The following is a 12,942-nucleotide window of genomic DNA, read 5'->3' as shown; positions in this document are numbered from 1 at the left end:
ATAGAATATTTGTGGGCAGAACTGAAAAAGCATGTGCGAGCAAGGAGGCCTACAAACCTGCTGTCAGGAGAAATGGGCCAAAATTCCCCCAACTTATTATGGGAAGCTTGTGGAAGGCTACCCAAAACGTTTGATCCAAGTTAAACAATTTAAAGCAATGCTACCAAATACTAACTGAGTGTATGTAAACTTCTGACCCACTGGGAATGTGATGAAAGAAATAAAAGCTGAAATAAATCATTCTCTCTATTATTATACTGACATTTCACATTCTTAAAATAAAGTGGTGATCCTAACTGACCTAATACAGGGAATTTTTACTAGGATTAAATGTCAGGAATTGTGAAAAACTGAGTTTAAATGTATGTAAACTTCCGACTTCAACTATATATATATATATATATATATATATATATATATATATATATATATATACAGTGCACTCAGAAAGTTTTCAGACTTTTCCCACATTGTTTTACGTTAAAGCCTTATTCAAAATTGATTAAATAAATGTTTTTCTCATCAATCTACACACAATACCCCATAATGACAAAGCAAAAACCGTTTTAAGATTTTTTTTGCAAATATATTAAAATGACAAAAACAGAAATATCTTATTTACATAAGTAGTCAGAACCCTTTGCTATCAGACTAGAAATTGAGCTCAGGTGCATCCTGTTTCCATTGATCATCCTTGAAATGTTTCTTCAACTTGATTGGAATCCACCTGTGGTAAATTCAATTGATTGGACATGATTTGGAAAGGCATACACCAGTCTATATAATGTCCCACAGTTGACACTGTATATCAGAGCAAGAAACAAGCCATGGTGTTAAAGGAATTGTCCGTAAAGCTCAGAGACAGGATTGTGCAGCATTGAAGATCCCCAAGAACACAGTGTCCTCCATCATTCTTGTAAGTTTGGAACCACCAAGTCTCTTCCAAGAGCAGGCCGTCTGGCCAAACTGATAAATCGGAGGAGAATGTCCTTGGTCAGGGAGGTGGTCACTCTGACAGATGTCCAGAGTTCCTCTGTGGAGATGGGAGAACCTTCCAGAAGGACAATCATCTCTGCAGCACTGCACCAATCAGGCCTTTTATGGTAGAGTGGCCAGACGGAAGACAATCCTCAGTAAAAGGAACATGACAGCCTGCTTGGAGTTTGCCAAAAAGCACCTAAAGACTCTCAGACCATGAGAAACAAGATTCTCTGGTCTGATGAAACCAAGATTGAACTTTTTGGCCTGAATGGTACGCGTCACATCTGGAGGAAACCTGGCACCATCCCTACGGTGAAGCATGGTGGTGGCATCATGCGGTGGGGATGTTTTTCAGTGGCAGGGACTGAGAGACTAGTCAGGATCGAGGGAAAGATGAATGGAGCAAAGTACAGAGAGATCCTTGATGAAAACCTGCTCCAGAGCGCTCAGGACCTCAGACTGGGTCGAAGGTTCCCCTTCAAACAGGACAATGACCCTAAGCACACAGCCAAGACAACGCAGGAGTGGCTTCGGGACAAGTCTCTGAATGTTCTTGAGTTGCCCAGCCAGAGCCCGGACTTGAACCTGATCGAACATCTCTGGAGAGACCTAAAAATAGCTGTGCAGCAACGCTCCCCATCCAACCTGACAGAGCTTGAGAGGATCTGCAGAGAAGAATGGGAGAAACTGCCCAAATACAGGTGTGCCAAGCTTGTAGCGTCATACCCAAGAAGACATATCCAAGAAGGCTGTAGTCACTGCGAAAGGTGCTTCAACAAAGTACTGAGTAAAGGGAACTGAATACTTATGTAAAAGTGATATTTCCATTTGGAAAAAAGTCTAAAAAACTACTTTTGCTTTGTCGTTATGGGGTATTGTGTGTAGATTGATGAGGGAAAAAACAATATAATCAATTTTAGAATAAGGCTGTAATGTAACACAAGGTGGAAAAAGTGAAGGTGTCTGAATACTTTCGGAATGCACTGTATATACAGTACCAGTTTGGACACACCTACTCATTCAAGTTTTTTTCTCTATTTTTATTATTTTCTATATTGCAGAATAATAGTAAAGAAGTCATAACTATGAAATTACATATATGGAATCATGTAGTAACCAATAGTGATAAACAAATCTAAATATATTTGAGACTCTTAAAAGTAGCCACCCTTTGCCTTGATGACATCTTTGCACACTCTTGCCATTCTCTCAACCGTCTTCATCTGGAATGCTTTTCCAACAGTCTTGAAGGAGTTCCCACATATGCTGAGCACTTGTTGGCTCCAACTCATCCCAAATCCTCTCAATTGGGTTGAGGTCGGGTGATTGTGGAGGCCAGATCATCTGATGGAGCATTTCATCATTCTCCTTCTTGGTCAAATAAGCCTTACAAAGCCGGGAGGGGTGTTGAGTCATTGTCCTGTTGAAAAACAAATGATAGACCCACTAAGCGCAAACCAGATGGGATGGCGTATTGCTGCAGAGTGCTGTGTTAGCCATTCTGGTCAAGTGTGCCTTGAATTCTAAAATACATCACAGTGTCACCAGCAAAGCACCCCCACACCATCACACCTCCTCCTCCATGCTTCACGGTGGGAACCACACATGCGGAGATCGTTCACCTAGTCTGCATCTCACAAAGACACAGTGGTTGGAACCAGAAATCTCAAATTTGAACTCATCAGACCAAAGGACAGATTTCCACCGGTCTAATGTCCATTGCTCGTGTTTCTTGACCCAAGCACGACTCTTCTTATTATTGATGTCCTTTAGTAGTGTTTTCTTTGCAGCAATTCGACCATGAAGGCCTGATTCACAGAGTCTCCTCTGAACAGTTGATGTTGAGATGTGTCTGTTACTTGAGCTCTGAGAGGCATTTATTTGGGCTGCAATTTCTGAGGTGCAGTTAACTCTGATGAATGTATCCTCTGCAGCAGAGGTAACTCTGGGTCTTATTTTCCTATGGCGATCCTCATGAGTGACAGTTTCATCATAGTGCTTGATGGTTTTTGCGACTGCACTTGAAGAAGCATTCAAAGTTCTTGAAATGTTCCCTATTGATTGACCTTCATCTCTTAAAGTAATGATGGACGGTCATTTCTCTTTGCTTATTTGAGCTGTTCTTGCCATAATATGGACTTGGTCTTTTACCAAATAGGTTATCTTCTGTATACCACCCCTACCTTGTCACAACACAACTGCTCGGTGCAAATGCATTAAGAATGAAAGAAATTCCACAAATTAACTTTTAACAAATAAAGTTTTATTGGTCACATTCACGTGTTTAGCAGATGTTGTTGCAGGTGTAGCAAAATGCTTGTGTTTCTAGCTCCGATAGTGCAGTAATATCTAACAAGTAATATCTAACAATTTCACAACATATACCCAATACACACAAATCTAAGTAAAGTGGAATGGAATTAAGAATATATAAATATATGGACGAGTAATGTCAGAGCAGCATAGACTAAGATACAGTAGAACAGAATACAGTATATACACCTCCACTTCACTGATACTCAACACTGGTGCCCCACAAGGATACATGCTCAGCCCCCTCCTGTACTCCCTGTTCACCCATGACTGTGTGGCCTTGCATGCCTCCAACTCAATCATGAAGTTTGCAGACGACACAACAGTAGTAGGCCTGATTACCAACAATGACGAGCCAGCCTACAGGGAGGAGGTGAAGGCCCTGGGAGTGTGGTGCCAGGAAAATAATTTCTCACCTAGCGTCATCAAAACAAAGGAGTTGATCGTGGACTACAGGAAACAACAGAGGGAGCACTCCCCTATCCACACCGATAGGACCGCAGTGGAGAAGGTTGAAAGCTTCAAGTTCTTTGGTGTACATATCACTGATAATCTGAAATGGTCCACCTACACAGACAGTGTGGTGAAGAAGGCGCAACAGCGCCTCTTCAACCTCAGGAGGCTGAATACATTTGGTTTGTCACCTAAAACCCTCACAAACCTTTACAGATGCACAATCGAGAGCATCCTGTTGGGCTGTATCACCGCCTGGTACGGCAACTGCACTGCCCGCAACTGCAGGGCTCTCCAGAGGGTGGTGCAGTCTGCCCAAAGCATCACCGGGGGAAAACTACCTGTCCTCTAGGACACCTGCAGCACCCGATGTCACAGGAAGGCCAAAAAGATCATCAGGGACAACAACCACCCGAGCCACTGCCTCTTCACCCCACTATCATCCAGAAGGTGAGGTCAGTACAGGTACACCTACATCAAAGCTGGGACTGAGAGACTGAAAAACAGCTTCTATCTCAAGGCCATCAGACTGTTACATTCTGTTAAATAGCCAGCACTAGCACATTAGAGGCTGCAACCCTATATTCATATACTTGGAATTACTGGCCACTTTATTAATGGAACACTAGTCACTTTAATAATGTTTATATATTTTAATCATTGCATATGTATATACTGTATTATATCCTATTCTACTGTATCTAAGTCTATACCGCTCTAACATTGCTCGCCCAATATTTATATATTGTTAATTCCGTTCCTTTGCTTTAGATGTGTGCGTATTTTTGTGAAATTGTTAGATATTACTGTGAGATATTACAGCACTGTTAGATCTAGAATCTGAAGCATTTTGCTACACCCGCAATAACATCTGCTAAACATGTGTATGTGAACAATAACATTTGATTTCACCTTATGTAGACATCTCTGTGCCTTTCCAAATACTGTCCAATCAATTGAATTTTCCACAGGTGGACTCCAGTCAAGTTGTAGAAACATCTCAAGGATGATTCATGGAAACAGGATGCACCTAAACTCAATTTCGGGTCTCATAGCAAAGGTTCTGAATACTTATGTAAATAAGGTATTTGGGTTTTTTATTTTTAATAAATGTCCCAAAAATTATAAAAACCTGTTTTCGCTTTGTCATTATGGGTTATTGTGTGTAGATTGATGAGAATGCTTATTTATTTAATCCAATTTTGAATAAGGCTGTAATGTAACAAAATGTGGAAAAAGTCAATGGGTCTGAATACTTTTCAAATGCACTATATATAGTTTTTTATTTTTGTTCAGTGTGTTTGGGATGTTCTGGCTTGACATGTACGACAGGTACCAGGTAAATTGACTGAGAACACATTCTCATTTACAGCAACAACCTGGGTAATAGTTACAGGGGAGAGGAGGGGGATGAATGAGCCAATTGTAAGCTGGGGATGATTAGGTGACCATGATGGCATGAGGGACAGCTTGGGAGTTTAGCCAGGACACCAGGGTTAACACCCCTACTCTTCCAATAAGTGCCATAGGATCTTTAGTGACCACAGAGAGTCAGGACACCCGTTTAACGTCCCATCCGAAAGACGGCACCCTATATAGGTCAGTGTCCCCAATCACTGCCCTGGGGCTATTTTTTTTTTTATATCTGAGGAAAGAGTGCCTCCTACTGTCCCTCCAACACCACTTCCAGCAGCGTCTGGTCTCCCATCTAAGGACCTTCAGAAGCAAGCCAGCTTAAAGGAGATATTTAAAGGAGATGTGTTGCGATGCATGAGGCAAATGGCGGTCACAGCAGATACTGACCGGTTTTCTGATCCACATCACTACTTTTTTTAAGGTATCTGTATTCCCAGTCATGTGAAATCCTTAGACTTAGTAAAGTCTTTGAAATTGTTGCATGTTGCATTTATATGTTTGTTCACTGTGGTATGGTTACATTTAATTTGCTCTGTTAAACCTACCATTTGGAATAACTTTGATAGCAAAAGTTAAGAGATCGGTCAATAATCATTCTCACAATATCACATTGGTAGTGACAAATATCAATGCCAGTTAAAACCCTGAATGACCAAATGCATAGTTGTGGATAGATCAGCTCTCCAGTCGGAGGTGCTGCCCAGCCTATAGTGTTTTTCTGATAGTGGATATAATGTTGAAGATCTGAAGATGTTTCAAAGGTATAAATTCAAGGCTTGTTTGTCTATGTTGAAAAATGGTTGCCATGGTGACATAACCCCGTGGTTGAAATTTCACCTTCAAAACAACAGTTTACGTTGATTCATTTTCTAAATGCAATGTATTTTCCACATAGATTCCACTTCACAATACGTTAGAAAATGTAAACAACCTACATGTGTCTTTTTACATGCTGCAGAGAGAGACAGAGAGAGAGAGAGCTATGTCTTAAATATAATGCAACCTGTTAGAGGTCCAGATTATGGCTTACCTGAGACCACACATAATACATGTATTTCAAAGACACATTCTGAATGCTTAGCCATGCATCATCATCACAAGTTTCACTACTTACACAGTGGAGGCTGCTGAGGGGAGAACGGCTCATAATAATGTCTGGAACGGGGCAAATGGAATGGCATCAAACACCAGGAAACCATATATTTGATGTATGTACAACCATTCCATGATTGTGCTCCAGTCATTACCACGAGCCCGTTCTCTAAAATGAAGGTACCACCAACCTCCTGTGGTACAGTATGGACCTTCTGGACAAAGGCTCTCATCTGAACATGACTAAGGGACGCTTTTATACCTTTCACATATTCACCACTAATTAGGGTCCCCTAAGAAATATGAACAAAAACTATGGATCTTATGCTGTTACACTACTGGTGTATCAACAACCTTGGAGTCATGCAATGTCAATTATATTGCTGACATCTCTATTCTGGGCATATGCCCACAGCCCCATTGCTACTCACTGATCATACCCACAACATTATTACAATATCAACAGCTGAAGAAATACCAGGCCTTCTCAAAGCATGGAGCTGACCTCTTTACAGTGTTAAAAAAAGGCGCAATAGTAAATATGTAGCGCAATATATTTCCATCCCTTCAAGCCTGCCTCTTAAAAGGAAAAAACTTGTGTGATTTATATGTCAAATAAATTTGAACAGCCATGAGGATCTATGACTAGATCTATGACCTTATTCATCTACTGTACTGTATGTACGTATTGGATAGAGGTATACCTATTGGTTCCATGACCAGGCACTGCTTATGTTCATGTGGGATACAGTTGGACATACTGTAGTGACGATAATCTATGTAAAAATGGCAATGGAAAGCAATGATGGTTCCCTATTAATTGCCCCTTCTAAACACTGTTATATGTGTAAAATACATATCCATTTTTTCCTAATATAAACAGATGCAGTGAAGTTTCATCATCATCTGACTGGATTTACCAACCCTGCCCTCTTTCAAGTCAACTCTGAAATTAAGTTCAAAGCTGTTCGGCTATAATTATATTATATTTAGAACATGTCTAATGAATCTCACACACACACACACACACACACACACACACACACACACACACACACACACACACACACACACACACACACACACACACACACACACACTATGCCTATCACACATTTAGGTCAACAGGAGTATCTCAGTGGACCTGTGGAGGTGAAGGGAATTGAACTGGGACTGGTTTTTCACTCCCAACACTTTCCAGTGCTGAGCCCCATCCATGTCAGAGCTATGCGTAAGCCTCAAAGTGTTAGGGTCCCTTTGAAACAGCAGGATCCGTCAGCTCTTGGCATAGGGAGAGAGCGCGTATGCTACCCAGCTCACTCCTTTCTAGGCATCTGTCACAGTTGGCTGAGAGACTTCAAATATCATGGAATGTGTTTGGTTATAATATATACAGTACCAGAAAAAAGTTTGGACACACCCACTCATTCAAGGGGTTTTCTTTATTTTTACTATTTTCCACATTATAGAATAATAGTGAAGAAATCACAACTAAGAAATAACACATATGGAATCATGAAGTAACCAAAAAAGTGTTCTTCAACGTACCCTTTGCCTTGATTACAGCTTTGCACACTCTTGGCATTCTCTCAACCAGCTTCATGAGGTAGTCACCTGGAATGCATTTCAATTAACAGGTGTGCCTTGTTAAAAGTTTGTGTTTGAGCTAATCAGTTGTGTTGTGACAAGTTAGGGGTGGTGTACAGATGATAGCCCTATTTGGTAAAAAGTCCATAGAACAGCTAAAATAACAAAGAGAAATGACCCTCCATCATTACTTTAAGACATGAAGGTCAGTCAATCCAGAAAATGTCAAGAAATGTGAAAGTTTCTTCAAGTGCAATCGCAAAAACCATCAAGCGCTATGATGAAACTGGCTCTCATGAAAGGAAGACCCAGTTACCTCTGCTGCAGAGGATACGTTCATTAGAGTTAACTGCACCTCAGAAATTGCAGCCCAAATAAATGTTTCACAGAGTTCCAGTAACAGACACATCTCAACATCAACTATTCAGAGGAGACTGAGTGAATCAGGCCTTCATGGTCAAATTGCTGCAGAGAAAACATTACTGAAGGACACCAATCAGAAGAAGAGACTTGCTTGGGCCAAGAAACACGAGCAATGGACATTAGACCGGTGGAAATCTGTCTTTTGGTCTGATTAGTCCAAATTGGAGATTTTTGGTTCCAACCACCGTGTCTTTGCGAGACGCAGACTAGGTGAACAGATGATCTCCGCGTGTGTGGTTCCCACCGTGAAGCATGGAGGAGAAGGTGTGATGGTGTGGAGGTGCTTTGCTGGTGACTCTGTCTGTGATTTATTTTGAATTCAAGGCACACTTAACAAGCATGGCTAACACAGCAGTCTGCAACAATATACCATCCCATCTGGTTTGCGCTTAGTGGGACTATCATTTGTTTTTCAACAGGACAATGACCCAACACACCTCCATGCTGTGTAAGGGCTATCTGACCAAGAAAAAGAGTGATGGGGTGCTGAATCAGCTGACCTGGCCACAATCACCTGAGCTCAACTTAATTGAGATAGTTTGGGGTGAGTTGGACCACAGGGTGAAGGAAATGCAGCCAACAAGTGCTCAGCATATGTGGGAACTCCTTCAAGACTGTTAGAAAAGCATTCCAGGTGAAGCTGGTTGATAGAATGGCAAGAGTGTGCAAAGCTGTCATGAAGGCAACGGGTGGCTACTATGAAGAATCTAAAATATATTTACATTTGTTTAACAATTTTTTGGTTACTACATGATTCCATACGTGTTATTTCATAGTTTTGATGTCTTCACTATTATTCTTCGTTGTAGAAAATAGTAAAAATAAAGAAAAACCCTTGACTGAGTAGGTGTGTCCAAAGTTTTGACTGGTACTGTATATATTTTTCTTTAAACATTAGATTGTAATAATTTCCTCATGCCCACTAAAAAGATAAATGTAGTATCCCTGAAGCCCCACCCCCTCACCCATCTAATGACTTCTTAGTGAGAAGCAAACACAATGTCAAGGCCTACAGCATACATTAATACAGTACCTAGATCTCTTTTAGTTGTTGTTAGTTTCAGGGATTTGATGAACGACCTCATATACTCCCAGTAACATTAGCCTTTTGACGTCTGACCAGTCTCTTTCTATTTGAATGCCATAGCGCCTCTGGCCTCTCACTGGAAAGGACAGTGTGCAAAATGACTGTCAACCACAATAATCTCTTCTCATGTGCAGTAATGGTGAAAAACATTGACTGTGACCAATATGCTTCCTAGTTGATGTAATCTCTCTGAGCATAAAGTTACATGATATGTTGGCTTTATTTAACCAACACATTAACAGTGGCCATAGATATATAGTTGGCCAACCTGGAAAACCACAGGAAAGCTTCAGGATTAGCTGATTTCTGTTTTGTCATTGTTTCGGCACAATAGGCAGTAAGTGACTCCATCTGGTTTTCCAAGTCTAGATCTGTTGTGGATTCGTAGGCAACCTCTTGAGCATGCAGACACCAAGGCCCCTTAGGGTAAGGATTGCCCATTACTGTCATAAAATAGTAAAGCATTAATTCCAGCGTAGGATCCCACAGACAACCCTTGTCTATCACCCATGAACATTCAGTGGTGCTATGTAAATCCAAGCAAAGCCATCACTGATGCATATTATTTATATTCAATGTGCCCAAGATGTTTTCATGTTTCTATATAGTGATCCATATTTGTAGACATGACAGCGGCGGGTGGACATGACCTGTACCCCCGCACACTGACTCGGTACTGGTACCCCCTGTATATAGCCTCGTTATTGTTATTGTGTTGCTTTTAATTATTTTTTACTTTAGTTCATTTGAGCAATATTTTTCTTATCTCTTCTTGAACTGCACTGTTGGCTAAGGGCTTGTAAGTAAGCATTTCACGGTAAGGTCTACACTTGTTGTATTCCGCGCATGTGACAAATAAAGTTTGATTTGATTTGGGAAGGTCATAGGTAATGTGACAAAGTAAAACAGTGGGGAACATACTTTAAATCATGGCTCCTTTGTCCTTGTCCCAGAACCAAGGGGGCTGTCCCACAGATGTACCCCTATATCATCCATGGGCCATGTCTGTTCTTGAAAGTATTAACTTTAGAGAGGACTTTCTGTAGCAGCAGCACCGTTCCAAGAGCATTAAAACAAGCTTAATATAAATGTGCCTTTCATCACTTTCCAGCATTGGGAATGGATCATGCTTTTAGAGTAACTTTATTAGATCCAATGTTGAGAATGAGATTTGAACATCAATACAACAGAGCACAGAGACCCTTTCTGATGTGAACATTTGCTGTGATCCATTAATTCTCTCAACATCTGACAGATGTCAACAGAACAGATGTATTGGAGAGACCAGGCCCACATACTGTACTGTTTTGAAGAGAAATAGAACAATTATAGAACATTATTGCAAAATCAATCAGACACAACTGCTGCCAAAGTGGATATACTGTACACAGTATCACCAAATAATGTTGGAGACTACTTATGCATCATTCACAAGGACAGGAATATTCAAAAGGTGTACCATTTATGTAACACTTGACCATGCTAATGTGGTTGTTCACTCCAGTGTTTGAAAGTGAAATGAAAAGATCAATTTTAAAACAGGTTGGTTTGTTAAGAACATAGGTCACATACATCAGATTTGGTTTTCTTAGGCAGTTAGCTTGTGTATATATATTGATACACATCACATTTTAAATGTGATTTCGAGTCTATTTGTTGTTGTTGTTCCAGGAATGTGGGTCTCTGATGATAAAACAGATGTCAGTAGGAAGTTAAAGAATTTTGTTTCACAGTGATCAGTATAAAACCTTTTCACTGATATTGATGCAGAAATAGTATGGTGCTGCCGACAGTTCTCACAAATACACAGCATACTTTCTCTCACAATCAATTCTCACTTAACAATGGCTCTCCCTACTGGTGATACAGAGTAACACAGATTCTATGACTTGTTACAGTGCCTTGTAAAAGTATTCATCCCCCATGGTGTTTTTCCTATTTTGTTGCATTACAACCTGTAATTTAAATCGATTTTTATTTGGATTTCATTTAACGGACATACACAAAATAGTCCAAGTTGGTGAAGGGAAATGTAAAAAAACAAACAAACAAAAAAAAAAAAAGGAAAAGTGGTGCGTGCATATGTATTCACCCCTTTTGCCATGAAGCCCCTAAATAAGGTCTGGTGCAACCAATTACCTTCAGAAGTCACATAATTAGTTAAATAAAGTCCACCTGTGTACAATCTAAGTGTCACACGATCTGTCACATGATCTCAGTACACATACACCTGTTCTGAAAGGCCCCAGAGTCTGCAACACCACTAAGCAAGGGGCACCATGATGACCAAGGAACTCTCAAAACAGGTCAGGGACAAAGTTGTGGCGAAGTACAGATCAGGGTTGGGTTTTAAAAAAATATCAGAAACTTTGAACATCCCCCAGAGTACCATTAAATCCATTATTAAAAAATAGAAAGAATATGGCACCACAACAAACCTGCCAAGAGAGGGCAGCCCACCAAAACTCACGTACCATGCAAGGAGGGCATTAATCAGAGAGGCAACAAAGATACCAAAGATAACCCTGAAAGAGCTGCAAAGCTCCACAGCAGAGATTGAAGTATCTGTCCATAGGACCACTTTAAGCCTTACACTCCACAGGGCTGGGCTTTATGGGAGAGTGGACAGAAAAAAGCCATTGCTTAAAGAAAAAAATAAGCAAACACGTTTGGTGTTCGCCAAAAGGCATGTGGGAGACTCCCCAAACATATGGAAGAAGGTACTCTGGTCAGATGAGACTAAAATGTAGCTTTTTGGCCATCAAGGAAAACACTAGGTCTGGCGCAAACCCAACACCTCCATCACCCCGAGAACAACATCCCCACAGTGAAGCATGATGGTGGCAGCATCATGCTGTGGGGATGTTTTCATCGGCAGGGACTGGGAAACTGGTCAGAATTGAAGGAATGATGGATGGCCCTAAATACAGGGAAATTCTTGAGGGAAACCTGTGTCAGTCTTCCAGATATTTGAGACTGGGACGTGGGTTCACCTTCCAGCAGGACAATGGCCCTAAGCATACTGCTAAAGCAACACTCAAGTGGTTTAAGGGGAAACATTTAAATGTCTTGGAATGGCCTAGTCAAAGCCCAGACCACAATCCAATTGAGAAACTGTGTTATGACTCAAAGATTGCTGTACACCAGCGGAACCCATCCAACTTGAAGGAGCTGGAGCAGTTTTACCTTGAAGAATGGGCAAAAATCCCAGTGGCTAGATGTGCCAAGCTTATAGAGACATACTCCAAGAGACTTGCAGCTGTATTGCTGCAAAATGTTTTTTTTTGTCTTACTTCTTGTTTGTTTCACAATAAAAAATATTTTGCATCTTCAAAATTGTAGGCAAATCCCCCCCAAAATCAAATTTAATTCAAGGTTAATTCCAACAAAATAGGAAAAATGCCCAGGGGGGTACATACTTTCGTAAGCCACTGTATGTGACCTACCAACTGATATATTTCGAGGCATGGTTACAAGGGTAGTGCTAACCTTAATTTTTAAATGTGTCTAACTGAAAAGACATTCGGGATTGTAAAATGACAAACATCTAAATCTTTTATTTAACCCCTCACAAAAAGAGAGTCTGTTAA

This window comes from Oncorhynchus mykiss, chromosome 10 (assembly GCF_013265735.2).
Source record: "Oncorhynchus mykiss isolate Arlee chromosome 10, USDA_OmykA_1.1, whole genome shotgun sequence".
NCBI classification, from domain to species: domain Eukaryota; kingdom Metazoa; phylum Chordata; class Actinopteri; order Salmoniformes; family Salmonidae; genus Oncorhynchus; species Oncorhynchus mykiss.
This window is presented reverse-complemented; position numbering follows the sequence as displayed.